The sequence below is a fragment of the Felis catus genome, chromosome A2 (assembly GCF_018350175.1).
Source record: "Felis catus isolate Fca126 chromosome A2, F.catus_Fca126_mat1.0, whole genome shotgun sequence".
Taxonomy (NCBI): domain Eukaryota; kingdom Metazoa; phylum Chordata; class Mammalia; order Carnivora; family Felidae; genus Felis; species Felis catus.
In genome coordinates, this window is record NC_058369.1 from 60308419 (window position 1) to 60322686 (window position 14268).

General features: G+C 43.1%; 2 protein-coding genes across 11 annotated transcripts in view; one reads left to right on the plus strand and one right to left on the minus strand.

Moving 5' to 3' along the window:
- LOC101081454 (solute carrier family 41 member 3) overlaps window positions 1-14268 on the plus strand; it is an 837990-nt gene that overhangs the window by 244757 nt on the left and 578965 nt on the right. The gene's annotated exons all lie outside the window — the stretch shown is intronic.
- The window catches only part of LOC123383807 (solute carrier family 41 member 3-like), a 134645-nt gene that overhangs the window by 39639 nt on the left and 80738 nt on the right, over window positions 1-14268 (minus strand). For 9 of the 10 annotated variants that reach the window (XR_006594038.1, XR_006594034.1, XR_006594037.1 and 6 more), the window contains one exon: window positions 1944-3858. The exons of the other annotated variant lie outside the window; for it this stretch is intronic. The gene's annotated coding sequence lies outside the window, so the exon portion shown is untranslated. Of the gene's footprint in view, window positions 1-1943; window positions 3859-14268 lie in introns of those variants that run through there. 10 annotated transcript variants of the gene reach the window in all.

Here is a 14268-nt window from a genome sequence, read left to right on the forward strand (position 1 = left end):
TCTAGTCCTCTTCTCTCCTATCCTCTCCACTTCTCCATTCCTTTGTGCCTTGCCCTCCCTAACCCCCAAATTCCCAGTACACTAGGTCTCCTTTTTTTGGATGACCACAGTGACCTACTTCTCCTAGGGAGGGGCTCTGGCTCCCATTCTCCCACCCAGAGCCCACAGCAGCCAGATGTGTCTTGCCCAATAGAAGTTGACTATATCAATCCCTGCCGGACCCCTGGCAGAAGTGGATCCCCTGCTCTTCAGAACAAAACCCAAACCCTTTCCCGTGAAACTGAGCTTTGACTAATGAGGGATATCAGCAGAAGCCACTGGCCCAGCAGCCAGGCCCACAGCTCACAGAAGGAGAAAGTTTTATTAGCAGAGCACTTCACCATCAGAGCTGATTGTTTTCCAGGCCCTGAGCTGTGGGATGTTCATTTTTAGAGACACATAGCAAAATGCATCAGTGGGGTGGTCCTGTACACAAAGGGTGCTAGTCCAATCCCTCCCTCCCTACTCTCTCTATCTCTGATCCGATTAACCTAACACTCCAGCTTCCTTCTGTCTGGAATGCCCCTTCTCCACTTCTTGTGTCAAACCCATACACCTGGGGCCCACCACCTCCTTCAGGAAGCCACCCTGATACCTCCAGCAGCAGATGAACATGTGCTGTGCTTTGAATATCCCTCCCCTTGCACCTATGAACAGGTGACTGTACTGTAGTTATGTCCCTGCCTTGTCTTCCCAACTGGCCCGTGAATTCTTCAGGTGGGATCTATGTGTGGTTTATCTTGGGGGGGGGGGTGGCAATGTCATTTGGCTGAATGTCCAGCATATGGGCTTCTCAGAGAGGAAGCCACATAGGCAATGTATCTGTGGGAAATTGAATGATTCAGTGTGTGCAAGTGCAGGGTGATGGTGAAAAGATCTTCATGGGGACAGGTAGGAGAGTCCTAAAAGCCCACTAAATGACTGGGACTTGCCCTGAAGGGGAGAAGAGCCATGGATGGATTCTAAGGAGAGCAAAACTGGTTGACCACACATTGAATTGTCATCATAAAGAAAACCAACACTGTGGGGGGGGGGGGAGCCACAAGATCCCCACCCTGTCACTAGTACTTTTTCTTGCTTCTCCTGGCCCTGCTCTAAGGGTGTATGGAGCATCTTCTCTGGTCAGATGCAAGGACCATCCCTGGGCAGGGTCACAGCATGTTGAAAGACTGTGCACACAGTGCAGCTGGGTGTCACCAAAGCAGGGGACCTCTTGGAGATTCCTCATGTTTCTTAGAAGCCCACAGGGTAGCTCCCTGATAGCTATCTGAAACCACAAATTCACTGCCAAAAAATGTAAATAGCTGTTTTATGGAAACCAGGCTTTAATAGCCACCTTTCTGGCATCCCCTACATATCCCTCCAGGCTGCTATCTCCTACCATAAATCCCCCAGAAAGTCTGGATCCTCATGGAGTGCCCCTTTGAACTTTGAATTGGATAAACAATACCTCAGGCCTCTTAGAAGGACTGCTCCATGAAACTGTTATAAAAAGCAAGAACCATCACAGTGGAGAGATCCAACTACTGCATTACAGTCAGGAAACTCAGTTGCAAGCTTCGGTGACCCCTAAGCCACTTTGGGGCCCACCCCCACACCACTTATGACTCCCACGCAGGTTGGTTCATGAGACTTTGTTCCCTGCTGTGAACTCTTGGTTACAATTACCATAGGCACAGGACCCAAATGCTCCCCTTGGTCCTTCTGAAAATGTTGGACAATGTTAGTGTAGGAAGGTAATACACAATCTCTGCATTTCTGCCCTGCAATCCTCTCGTGATAATTCCCTTAAGTCATTTTTCCATTTAATTGTTCTGGTGACTTCCCAAGTACTACATCACTACACGCTCCTCCCAGTGGGGCGTGTGCAGTCCCAATGCAAGGATGCAAAACAGTATCTGTGATACATCTTTCTGGAACTTTTATTACAGGATTTGGTAGAACTCCCCCCTCCTTTTCTAAACATGGAAGAAAAGACAGAGAAGAGAAGGGGAGGGGAGTAGTGTTCCAAGAAAAACCCAGTCATGACGGGGACAGAGGGGTGAACCTGCAACTAGAGCGACCTCTCCTCTTGTAGGCCATAGATGTGGGATAGCCTCTTGATTTGAATCCCATGCAGAGAACTCCAGAGCAGTTTGAAAGCCTCTCTGTCCATGGAACCAAGTTCTCTGGTCTAAGTGCCCTTACACACCCAGCGTCTTCTTGTACCACTTCCAGCCTCTGACCAATCTCCTGTACCATGTCGCCAGACTCCCTGAAGCTCAGCATCTTTTTTTCTTTCCATTTAAAATGTATAGAGTATGGCTCGACCTCCCCAGTATTTGATCCCTGCCTTGGCCATCCCCCATGAGAGATTAAACTGACTTTATTTTGTTTGCCATTCTGGTTCTTGCTTGGCAGCCTAAAACACAAGTGTCTTAGAATAAGATATGAGGAACATGATGGTCACTCCATGCCAGCCTTGGCTCTGGCCAAAGGAGGAGGGTGGGGTCATACCATCAAGCTGCCTGGTGTGGAGGAGTTTCCTTTTGAGAACACACTCCAAGGCTTTATTACTGCTGCTAGTGCCTTGGGTGTAGGAGGTACCAGGGCCACACTGGGGGCTGAACTGGAGGCAGAGGATGCTCCAGGGCCACACTGAGATGCTGTGCTGGAGATGGGCTCCTTCACTTCAGGCTGGGTGGGGAATGGCAGGCACTATGTGCTTCTGCTCTGTCTCCTGGTCCCCTTCAGGCCTCTGTGTTTCTTTACTGAACAACCAGGCAGGTATAGCTGGCTCATGCCGGCAGCATTTTCTACTGCCTCTGACACCTGCTGAGCCTCCTGGGTTTGGGTAGGATTGCAGTTGATGGAGTCAGCAGAAGGGGAGGCCCTTGCTGTGATGGCATGGTCCTCCATCTTGGGTTTTTCAGAACTCAAAATCAAGGAGATGGCCGTCCCACTGTCATACTTCCAGGCTGTTGATGGGTCCTAGATCTAGTCCCACACATAGCCCATGTTCATCATCACCTGAGTCACCTGAGGGTCCTTGGTGTCATGGAGTGGCTCATTGTAAGGCCTGAGTTCCTTCTCCTGCACCACATTATGGATCTCTCATATCTTCTAACATTCTTCTGTCACTGGGGTTGAGGACCATCAGTTTTCTCAAGAGGTTTTCACATTCAAGAGGGAAGAATTTTGGATATGGTATTGTCTCCTCAGGATCTGCTTCCATAGCTGCCAAAAGTCCTCTCCCACAAAAGGCAGGGGCACCAGTGACCATGGTGACAGACTGGTTCCCAGGATCCACACATCCATCACAGGGCCAGAAGAGTTCTGAGGCAGCATAAGTTGGGGGGTGGGGTCTGCCACAGTAGACGTTCAGCTTATGGATGATGGTGAACTCATTGCTGAGGCCAAAGTCTACAATTTTTATGATCAGGTTAACACCAAAAAGTAGGCTCTCCAGCTTCAGGTCCCTGAAGGCTGATGACACTGGCAGTACTGCACAGTGCATACTAGCTGCTATAATTTGCCTTGAGACTCTTTCTCTGTCATGCAGCCATAAATAACCAAATATGTCACCCCCACTAATGTACTCTGAGATGAGGAAGAGTGTTTCTGTACTGTCAGTCACCTGGAGCATTTTTATGATATTGGTGTGATCCCAGCCCTTCATGCTATGGACTTCACAGAAAAGTCTTAGGAAGCTGGAGGAGGTCTGCTGACTCTTGTTAATGACCTTACTGAAGGAAGACAGCATTTATGACATTTACCTCAATAAGATAATCAGCACAGTCTTCTTCAACAGACTCAGAGGCCAAATGACAGTGGGTTGATCTATTCAAAATGTTGGGGAAAAAATATGTCAACCAACAGTCCTACTCTGGCAAAACTGTCTTTCAAAAATGAGAGATTGTTGATTCATTATATTACACACCTTAAACTAATGTAACATCATATGTTTATAAAAGTTCAGAAAGAAAGAGAAAGAGAAAGGGAAGGGAAGGAAGGAGGAAAGGGAGGAAGGGACAAAGGGAGGAAGGTAGGGAGGGAGGCAAGGAAGGAAAGGGAAGGGGGAAAGGAAAGGAAAAGAAAGGAAAGGAAAGGAGGAAGGCAAGGAAGGGGAAGAAGGGAAGGGAGGAAGGGAACGGAAGGGAAGGGACCAGAAGAAAGGATTTGGAAGGAAGAATGGTATCGAAGAAAGGATGGGAGGGAGGGAGGGAGGGAGGGAAGGAAGGAAGGAAGGAGAAAAGGAGGGAGCGAAGAAGGAAGAAAAGGAGGGAGAGCAGGAGAAATAGAGGGAGGGAGAAAAGGAAGGAAGGATGCAAGGGAGGGAGGGAGGACGGAGGGAGGGATTCTCCCCCCTCCCCAAGAAACGAGGGATAAATTAAGACATTCCCAGATATGCCAAATCTTGGAACATTGTTACTTCTAGACCAGCCCTGCAATGAAGGCAGTTGTTCAGGTTTAAATTAAAAGGCAATGGAAAGTAACTCAAAGTCTTATGAAGAAATAAAGATTTCTGGTAAAAAGAAATACATGGATGAGTATAAAAGCTAGTATCATTGTAACTTTAGTTTGCATCTCTACTTTTTCCTTTCTATATTAAGAGACTAATGTAGTTTTGTTTTCAATATATGAAGTTTATTGTCCTATTGGTTTCCATACAACACCCAGTGCTCATCCCAAAAGGTGCCCTCCTCAATACCCATCACCCACCCTCCCCTCCCTCCCACCCCCCATCAACCCTCAGTTTGTTCTCAGTTTTTAAGAGTCTCTTACGCTTTGGCTCTCTTCCACTCTAACCTCTTGGGTTTTTTTTTTTCCTTCCCCTCCCCCATGGGTTTCTGTTAAGTTTCTCAGGATCCACATAAGAGTGAAACCATATGGTATCTGTCTTTCTCTGTATGGCTTATTTCACTTAGCATCACACTCTCCAGTTACATCCATGTTGCTACAAAGGGCCATATTTCATTCTTTCTCATTGCCACGTAGTACTCCATAGTGTATGTAAACCACAATTTTTTTATCCATTCATCAGTTGATGGACATTTCGGCTCTTTCCATAATTTGGCTATTGTTGAGAGTGCTGCTATAAACATTGGGGTGCCAGTGCCCCTATGCATCAGTACTCCTGTATCCCTTGGGTAATTCCTAGCAGTGCTGTTGCTGGGTCATAGGGTAGGTCTATTTTTAATTTTCTGAGGAACCTCCACACTGCTTTCCAGAGCGGCTGCACCAATTTGCATTCCCACCAACAGTGCAAGAGGGTTCCCATTTCTCCACATCCTCGCCAGCATCTAGAGTCTCCTGATTTGTTCATTTTGGCCACTCTGACTGGTGTGAGGTGATACCTGAGTGTGGTTTTGATTTGTATTTCCCTGATGAGGAGCGACGTTGAGCATCTTTTCATGTGCCTGTTGGCCATCCGGATGTCTTCTTTAGAGAAGTGTTTATTCATGTTTTCTGCCCATTTCTTCACTGGGTTATTTGTTTTTCAGGTGTGGAGTTTGGTGAGCTCTTTACAGATTTTGGATATTAGCCTTTTGTCCGATATGTCATTTGCAAATATTTTTTCCCATTCCGTTGGTTGCCTTTTAGTTTTGTTGGTTGTTTCCTTTGCTGTGCAGAAGCTTTTTATCTTCATAAGGTCCCAGTAGTTCATTTTTGCTTTTAATTCCCTTGCCTTTGGGGATGTGTCAAGTAAGAAATTGGTATGGCTGAGGTCAGAGGTCTTTTCCTGCTTTCTCCTCTAAGGTTTTGATGGTTTCCTGTCTCACATTCAGGTCCTTTGTCCATTTTGAGTTTATTTTTGTGAATGGTGTGACAAAGTGGTCTAGTTTCAATATTCTGCATGTTGCTGTCCAGTTCTCCCAGCACCATTTGTTAAAGAGACTGTCTTTTTTCCACTGGATGTTTTTTCCTGCTTTGTCAAAGATGAGTTGGCCATACGTTTGTGGGTCTAGTTCTGGGGTTTCTATTCTATTCCATTGGTCTATGTGTCTCTTTTTGTGCCAGTACCATGCTGTCTTGATGATTATAGCTTTGTAGTAGAGGCTAAAGTCTGGGATTGCGATGCCTCCTGCTTTGGTCTTCTTCAAAATTCCTTTGGCTATTTGGGGCCTTTTGTGGTTCCATATGAATTTTAGCATTGCTTGTGCTAGCTTTGAGAAGAATGCTTGTGCAATTTTGACTGGGATTGCATTGAATGTGTAGATAGCTTTGGGTAGTATTGACATTTTAACAATATTCTTCCAACCCAAGAGCATGGAATGTTTTTCCATTTCTTTATATCTTCTTCAATTTCCTTCATAAGCTTTCTATAGTTTTCAGCATACAGATCTTTTACATCTTTGGTTAGATTTATTCCTAGGTATTTTATGCTTCTTGATGTAATTGTGAATGGGATCAGTTTCTTTATTTGTCTTTCTGTTGCTTCATTATTAGTATATAAGAATGCAACTGATTTCTGTACATTGATTTTGTATCCTGCAACTTTGCTGAATTCATGTATCAGTTCTAGCAGACTTCTGGTGGAGTCTATCGGATTTTCCATGTATAATATCATGTCATCTGCAAAAAGCGAAAGCTTGACTTCATCTTTGCCAATTTTGATGCCTTTGATTTCCTTTTGTTGTCTGATTGCTGATGCTAGGACTTCCAGCACTATGTTAAACAACAGTGGTGAGAGTGGGCATCCCTGTCGTGTTCCTGATCTCAGGGAAAAAGCTCTCAGTTTTTCCCCGTTGAGGATGATGTTAGCTGTGGGCTTTTCATAAATGGCTTTGATGATGTTTAAGTATGTTCCTTCTATCCCGACTTTCTGAAGGGTTTTTTTTATTAAGAAAGGGTGCTGAATTTTGTCAAATGCCTTTTCTGCATTGATTGACAGGATCATATGGTTCTTTTCTTTTATTTATTTTTTATTTTTTTTTCAACGTTTATTTATTTTTGGGACAGAGAGAGACAAAGCATGAACCAGGAAGGGTCAGAGAGAGAGGGAGACACAGAATTGGAAACAGGCTCCAGGCTCTGAGCCATCAGCCCAGAGCCCGACGCGGGACTCGAACTCACGGACCGCGAGATCGTGACCTGGCTGAAGTCGGACGCTTAACCGACTGCGCCACCCAGGCGCCCCTCTTTTCTTTTATTAATGTGATGTATCACGTTAATTGATTTGCGAAGGTTGAACCAGCCCTGCAGCCCAGGAATGAATCCCACTTGATCATGGTCAATAATTCTTTTTATATGCTGCTGAATTCTATTTGCTACTATCTTATTGAGAATTTTTGCATCCATATTCATCAGGGATATTGGCCTGTAGTTCTCTTTTTTTACTGGGTATCTGTCTGGTTTAGGAATCAAAGTAATCCTGGCTTCATAGAATGAGTCTGGAAGTTTTCCTTCCCTTTCTATTTTTTGGAATAGCTTGAGAAGGATAGCTTTAAACGTCTGGTAGAACTCCCCTGGGAAGCCATCTGGTCCTGGACTCTTATTTGTTGGGAGATTTTTGATGACTGATTCAATTTCTTCGCTGGTTATGGGTCTGTTCAAGCTTTCTATTTCCTCCTGGTTGAGTTTTGGAAGGGTGTGGGTGTTTAGGAATTTGTCCATTTCTTCCAGGTTGTCCAGTTTGTTGGCATATAATTTTTCATAGTGTTCCCTGATAATTGCTTGTATCTCTGAGGGGTTGTTTGTAATAATTCCATTTTCATTCATGATTTTATCTATTTGGGTCATCTCCCTTTTCTTTTTGAGAAGCCTGGCTAGAGGTTTATCAATTTTGTTTATTTTTTCAAAAAACCAACTCTTGGTTTTGTTGATCTGCTCTACAGTTTTTTTTAGATTCTATATTATTTATTTCTTCCCTGATCTTTATTATTTCTCTTCTTCTGCGGGTTTTGGGTGTCTTTGCTGTTCTGCTTCTATTTCCTTTAGGTGTGCTGTTAGATTTTGTATTTGGGGTTTTTTCTTGTTTCTTGAGATAGGCCTGGATTGCAATGGATTTTCCTCTCAGGACTGCCTTTGCTACATCCCAAAGCGTTTGGATTGTTGTATTTTCATTTTCATTTGTTTCCATATATTTTTTAATTTCTTCTCTAATTGCCTTGTTGACCCATTCATTCTTTAGTAGGGTGTTCTTTAACCTCCATGCTTTTGGAGGTTTTCCAGACTTTTTCCTGTGGCTGATTTCAAGCTTCATAGCATTGTGGTCTGAAAGTATGCATGGTATGATTTCAATTCTTGTATACTTATGAAGGGCTGTTTTGTGACCCAGTATGTGATCTATCTTGGAGAATGTTCCATGTGCACTCGAGGAGAAAGTATATTCTGTTGCTTTGGGATGCAGAGTTCTAAATATATCTGTCAAGTCCATCTGATCCAATGTATCATGCAGGGCCCTTGTTTCTTTCTTTCTTTCTTTCTTTTTCAATATATGAAGTTTATTGTCAAATTGGTTTCCATACAACACCCAGTGCTCATCACAAAAGGTGCCCTCCTCAATACCCATCACCCACCCTCCCCTCCCTCCCACCCCCCATCAACCCTCAGTTTGTTCTCAGTTTTTAAGAGTCTCTTATGCTTTGGCTCTCTTCCACTCTAATCTCTTTTTTTTCCTTCCCCTCCCCCATGGGTTTCTGTTAAGTTTCTCAGGATCCATATAAGAGTGAAACCATATGGTATCTGTCTTTCTCTGTATGGCTTATTTCAGTTAGTATCACTCTCCATTTCCATCCATGTTGCTAAAAAAAAGGGCCCTTGTTTTTTTACTGACCGCATGTCTAGATGATCTATCCATTTCTGTAAGTGGAGTGTTAAAGTCCCCTGCAATTATCACATTCTTATCAATAAGGTTGCTTACGTTTGTGAGTAATTGTTTTATATATTTTGGGGCTCCTGTATTCGGTGCATTGACGTTTATAATTGTTAGCTCTTCCTGATGGATAGACCGTGATGATTATATAATGCCCTTCTTCATCTCTTGTTACAGCCTTTAATTTAAAGTCTAGTTTGTCTGATATGAGTATGGCTAATCCAGCTTTCTTTTGACTTCCAGTGGCATGATAAATAGTTCTCCATCCCCTTACTCTCAATCTGAAGGTGTCCTCAGGTCTAACATGAGTCTCTTGTAGACAGCAAATAGATGGGTCTTGTTTTTTTATCCATTCTGATACCCTATGTCTTTTGGTTGGCGCATTTATTCCATTTACATTCAGTGTTATTATAGAAAGATATGGGTTTAGAGTCATTGTGATGTCCGTAGGTTTCATGCTTGTAGCGATGTCTCTGGTACTTTGTCTCACAGGATCCCCCTTAGGATCTCTTGTAGGGCTGGTTTAGTGGTGACGAATTCCTTCAGTTTTTGTTTGTTTGGGAAGACCTTTATCTCTCCTTCTATTCTAAATGACAGACTTGCTGGATAAAGGATTCTTGGCTGCATATTTTTTCTGTTCACCACATTGAAGATCTCTTGCCATTCCTTTCTGGCCTGCCAAGTTTAAGTAGAGAGATCGGTCATGAGTCTCCCCCTTTATATGTTAGAGCACGTTTATCTCTAGCTGCTTTCAGAATTTTCTCTTTATCCTTGCATTTTGCCAGTTTCACTATGATATGTTGTGCAGAAGATCGATTCAAGTTACGTCTAAAAGGGGTTTTCTGTGCCTCTTGGTTTTCAATGCCTTTTTCCTTCCCCAGATCAGGGAAGTTCTCAGCTATTATTTCTTCAAGTACACCTTCAGCACCTTTCCCGCTCTCTTTCTCCTCTGGAATACCAATTATGCATATATTGTTTCTCTTTAGTGTGTCACCTAGTTCTCTAATTTTCCCCTCATACTCCTGGATATTTTTATCTTTTTCTCAGCTTCTTCTTTTTCCATAATTTTATCTTCTAGTTCACCTATTCTCTCCTCTGCCTCTTCAATCCGAACTGTAGTTGTCTCCATTTTATTTTTCACTTCATTGATAGCACTTTTTAGCTCCTCCTGGCTGTTCCTTAGTCCCTTGATCTCTGTAGCAAGAGATTCTCTGCTCTCCTTTATACTTTTTTCAAGCCCAGCGATTAACTTTATGACTATTATTCTAAATTTGCTTTCTGTTATATTGTTTAAATCATTTTTGATCAGTTTGTTAGTTGTTGTTATTTCCTGGACGTTTTTCTGAGGGGAATTCTTTGGTTTCATCATTTTGGATAGTCCCTGGAGTGGTGCAGGACTGCGGGACACTTCCCCTGTGCTGTCTTAAATAACTTGTGTTGGTGGGCGGGGCCACCCTCAGACCTGATGTCTGCCCCCAGCCCACTGCTGGGGCCACAGTCCGACTGGTGTGTGCCTTCTCTTCCCCTCTCCTAGGGGCGGGATTCACTGTGGGGTGGCGTGGCCCATCTGGGCTACTTGCACACTGCCAGGCTTGTGGTGCTGGGGAGCTGGCATATTAGCTGGGGTGGATCAGCAAGGTGCACAGGGGTGGGAGGAGCAGGCTCAGCTTGCTTTTCCTTCAGAGATCTGCTTTGGGAGGGGCCCTGTGGCACCAGAAGGGATTCAGACCCGCCAGAGGGATGGATCTGCAGAAGCACAGCGTTGGGTGTTTGTGCGGTGCAAGCAAGTTCCCTGGCAAGAACTGGTTCCCTTTGTGATTTTGGTTGGGGGATGGGCGAGGGAGATGGCACTGTCGAGCAGCTTTGTTTCCCACCAAGCTGAGCTCTGTTGTCCAGGGCTCAACAACTCTCCCATTGTCCTCCAGCTTCCCGTTCTCTGAGCAGAGCTGTTAGCTTATAACCTTCCAGATGTCAAGTCCCGCTTGCTGTCAGAATGTTAACTAAAATTAAAATTAAAGAAAAAAAGATAAAATGTGGTTCCAAGTACTAGGTGAAATAATGGGAATTTCCACGTTAAGACAAGATGGGGTAGACACATCTCTTCCCAATCCTCTCACTAAATACAACTAAAAATGCTGGACATTATATATAAAATAAACATAAGATTTTAAAAGTTGGAGAGAAAAAGTGGCTGGCCAGGGACCTCAGGATTCAACAAACAACACAGAGGTAAGTTACCTGAGTTTGGTGTGTTTGAGGGTGGTGCTGGTTTATTTCATATATCCCAGACTGGATGCTGGAGAAGTCAACAAGCCAGAAATGTCAATCAATGGGCAAGACCCAAAAAGAAAAGACTCAACAAAAGCCTGCTTTGTCTAGCCAAAGCTCCAGAAGAGGGACAGCCTAGCAAAGCACAGAACTTCTAGACAACAGCTGCTCTATTCCAGACAAACATCACAGGAAGACTGCAGCCCCACTTTCATCAGCAAAGACCAAGTGGGGAGCCTGGACTCTGACCTAATCTATGTGGAATGTGGTGCTCACTCCTTCTGGCTGACGTGGGATAAGAGAAGACTAAGTGGAGAGTAAGTGGTACTCTGCCTGGTGGTAATGAGCTCCCCCCTCATGTTGACGAAGGCCATCGGGGAGCAGTAATAAGGCATCCCTCTCCCTCTCAGACAAGGTGGGATCAGAAGAATGCTGACTCCCTGCCAGTCCACCAGCAATGAGGTGCTCCTCTTCTCCCAGTGTGTGAATAGAGATGGGGGAATCCTGGGCTTCCAGCCCTACCTGGCAGTAAGCAAGCAATGCATTATTCCCTTTCCTTCAGTGGTGCACTCAGAGGAGGTAGCTAAAAAAGACTTGAATAAGATCCAGAATTTAATAACCTATACCCCAAATGCCAGGGATTTAATCTAAAATCACTTTTTACAAAAGAAATCTCCTATAACCAGTAAAGAAATAGAATTCGTAATCAAAAATCTCCCAAAAAAAACCCAAGAGTCCAGGGCTGGGCAACTTTCCAGGGGAATTCTACCAAACATTTAAAGAAGAGTTAACACCTATTCTTTTGAAGCTGTTCCAAAAATTAGAAATGTAAGGAAAGCTTCCAAACTTGCCGGAGACCTGCTCCAGCAGTCAGGGTCCTGTTGGGATGGGTGGACGTCGGCGAAAGAAGTCACACTTCAGTTTCTGCACATCAGCCTTTATTGCAGGTAGCGAAGGAGTTATTTATCACTTGGGGACCGGAGTCTTAACAGGTGGGGGATGACTAATTCTACATGATAGGCATGAGGCAGACATGAGTGCACCGACATATATAGTCTAACATGATTATTTCCAGGGAAAGGGGAAGGTACAAAGTTCACAGAAAGTTCCTCAAAGGTTATTTCCTCAGTTTACATAAGGTAGATACAATGAAAAGAAATCTTTAACAATGTCACAAACAGGGTCATTTATCTTATTACAATTCTCGTGTAAAGTTCACCAGGTTCTCAGGGTCATGATAACTTTTTTAAGAAGCTTTACAATGTTGTTGTGTTCATATTGACGCAGTCAGAGTTTTGCAATTTATTTATACACATTAGGGTACAGGTTGTCTTCTAATCCATTGTACACTTCACAATGGCAACCTTTAGGATTAGTCATAAACTTAGGACACAATGCATTGCAATATCTTGGCCAGGGGCAACATCTAAACATATCTTTGACTAATTTCCAAGGAACTTTCCATGCAGTATATCTAGTACTAGTAAGATGACTTACAGAATAATATTTCTGATTATAAATGAACCCAATACAAGGTGATTGAAAACCCCCTTTCAATTTCCTCTGGTAAAGTCCCCTCATCCCATGATTAGTATAAGGGCCCCAATCACTCCACATACACATATTACCCATGGGATCTTGTCTATATTTTACATATGTCTCCCATTTCCAGGCTTCCCCAAGAGTCAGAACTAAAGAGGACAGTAAGAGCAATAGCAGCATGTGGTTTGACGATGGTCCACTGCCTTGCAGTGGTTTCCAAAAGAGGATCTTTATCCTCATGGCAGTGCTGAATGAGACTTCATTCGGCTGGTTCCTTCACAAACTCATTCTAGGAAGTCAGCATTACCTTGATTTCAAAACCAGACCAAGACCCCACTAAAAAAGGAGAACCCCAGACCAATTTCCCTGATGAACACTGATGTGAAATTACTCAACAGGAAACTGACCAACCAGATACAACAATACATTAAAAGAATTATTCATCATGACCAAGTGGGATATATACCCAGGATGCAGGGCTGGTTCAATATTCACAAAACAATCAAATGTGATATATCACATTAATAAAAGAAAGGACAAGAACCACATGATCCTCTCTATAGATGCAGAGAAAGCACTTGAAAAAATACAGCATCGTTTCATGATAAAAACCCTCAAGAATGTAGGGATAAGAGGATCATACCTCAAGATCATAAAAAGCCATATGTGAAAGACCCACCATCAATATCATTCTCATTTGGGAAAAACTAAGAGCTTACCCATAAGGTCAGGAACATGACAGAGATGTCTACTCTCGCCACTGTTACTCAATATAGTATTAAAAGTCTTAGCCTCAACAATCAGACAACACAAAGGAGTAAAAGGCATCCAAATTGGCAAGGAGGAAGTCAAACTTTTTACTCTTCGCAGATGACATGATACTCTATATGGAAAACCCAAAAGACTCCACCAAAAAACTGCTAGAACTGATCCATGAATTCATCAAAGTTGCAGGATATAAAATCAATGCACAGAAATCAGTTGTATTCCTATACACCAATAATGAAGTGACAGCAAGAGAAATCAAGGAATCTATCCCACTTACAGTTGCACCAAAAACCATAAAATACCTAGGAATAAATCTAACCAAAGAGGTGAAAAATCTATACACTGAGAAGTATAAAAAGTTTATGAAAGAAACTGAAGACACAAAAAAATGGAAAAATATTCCTTACTCCTGGATTGCAAGAACAAACATTATTAAAATATCGATACCACCCAAAGCAATCTACATATTCAAGGAAATGCTTATCAAAATAACACCAGCATTCTTCATAGAGCTAGAAAAAACAATCCTAAAATTTGTATGGAATGAGAAAAGACGCCGAATAACCAAAGATATCCTGAAAAAGAAAACCAAAACTGGAGGCATCACAATTCTGGACTTCAAGCTGTATTACAAAGCTGTAATCATCAAGACAGTATGGAAATCGTACAAAACCAGACACTCAGATCACTGGAATAGATTAGAGAACCCAGAAATGGACTCACAAATATATGGCCATTTAATCATTGACAAAGCAGGAAAGAAAATCCAATAGAATAAAGACAGTCTCTTCAGCAATCGTGCTGGGAAAACTGGACAGTGACATGCAGAAAAATGAACCTGGATCATTTACTGA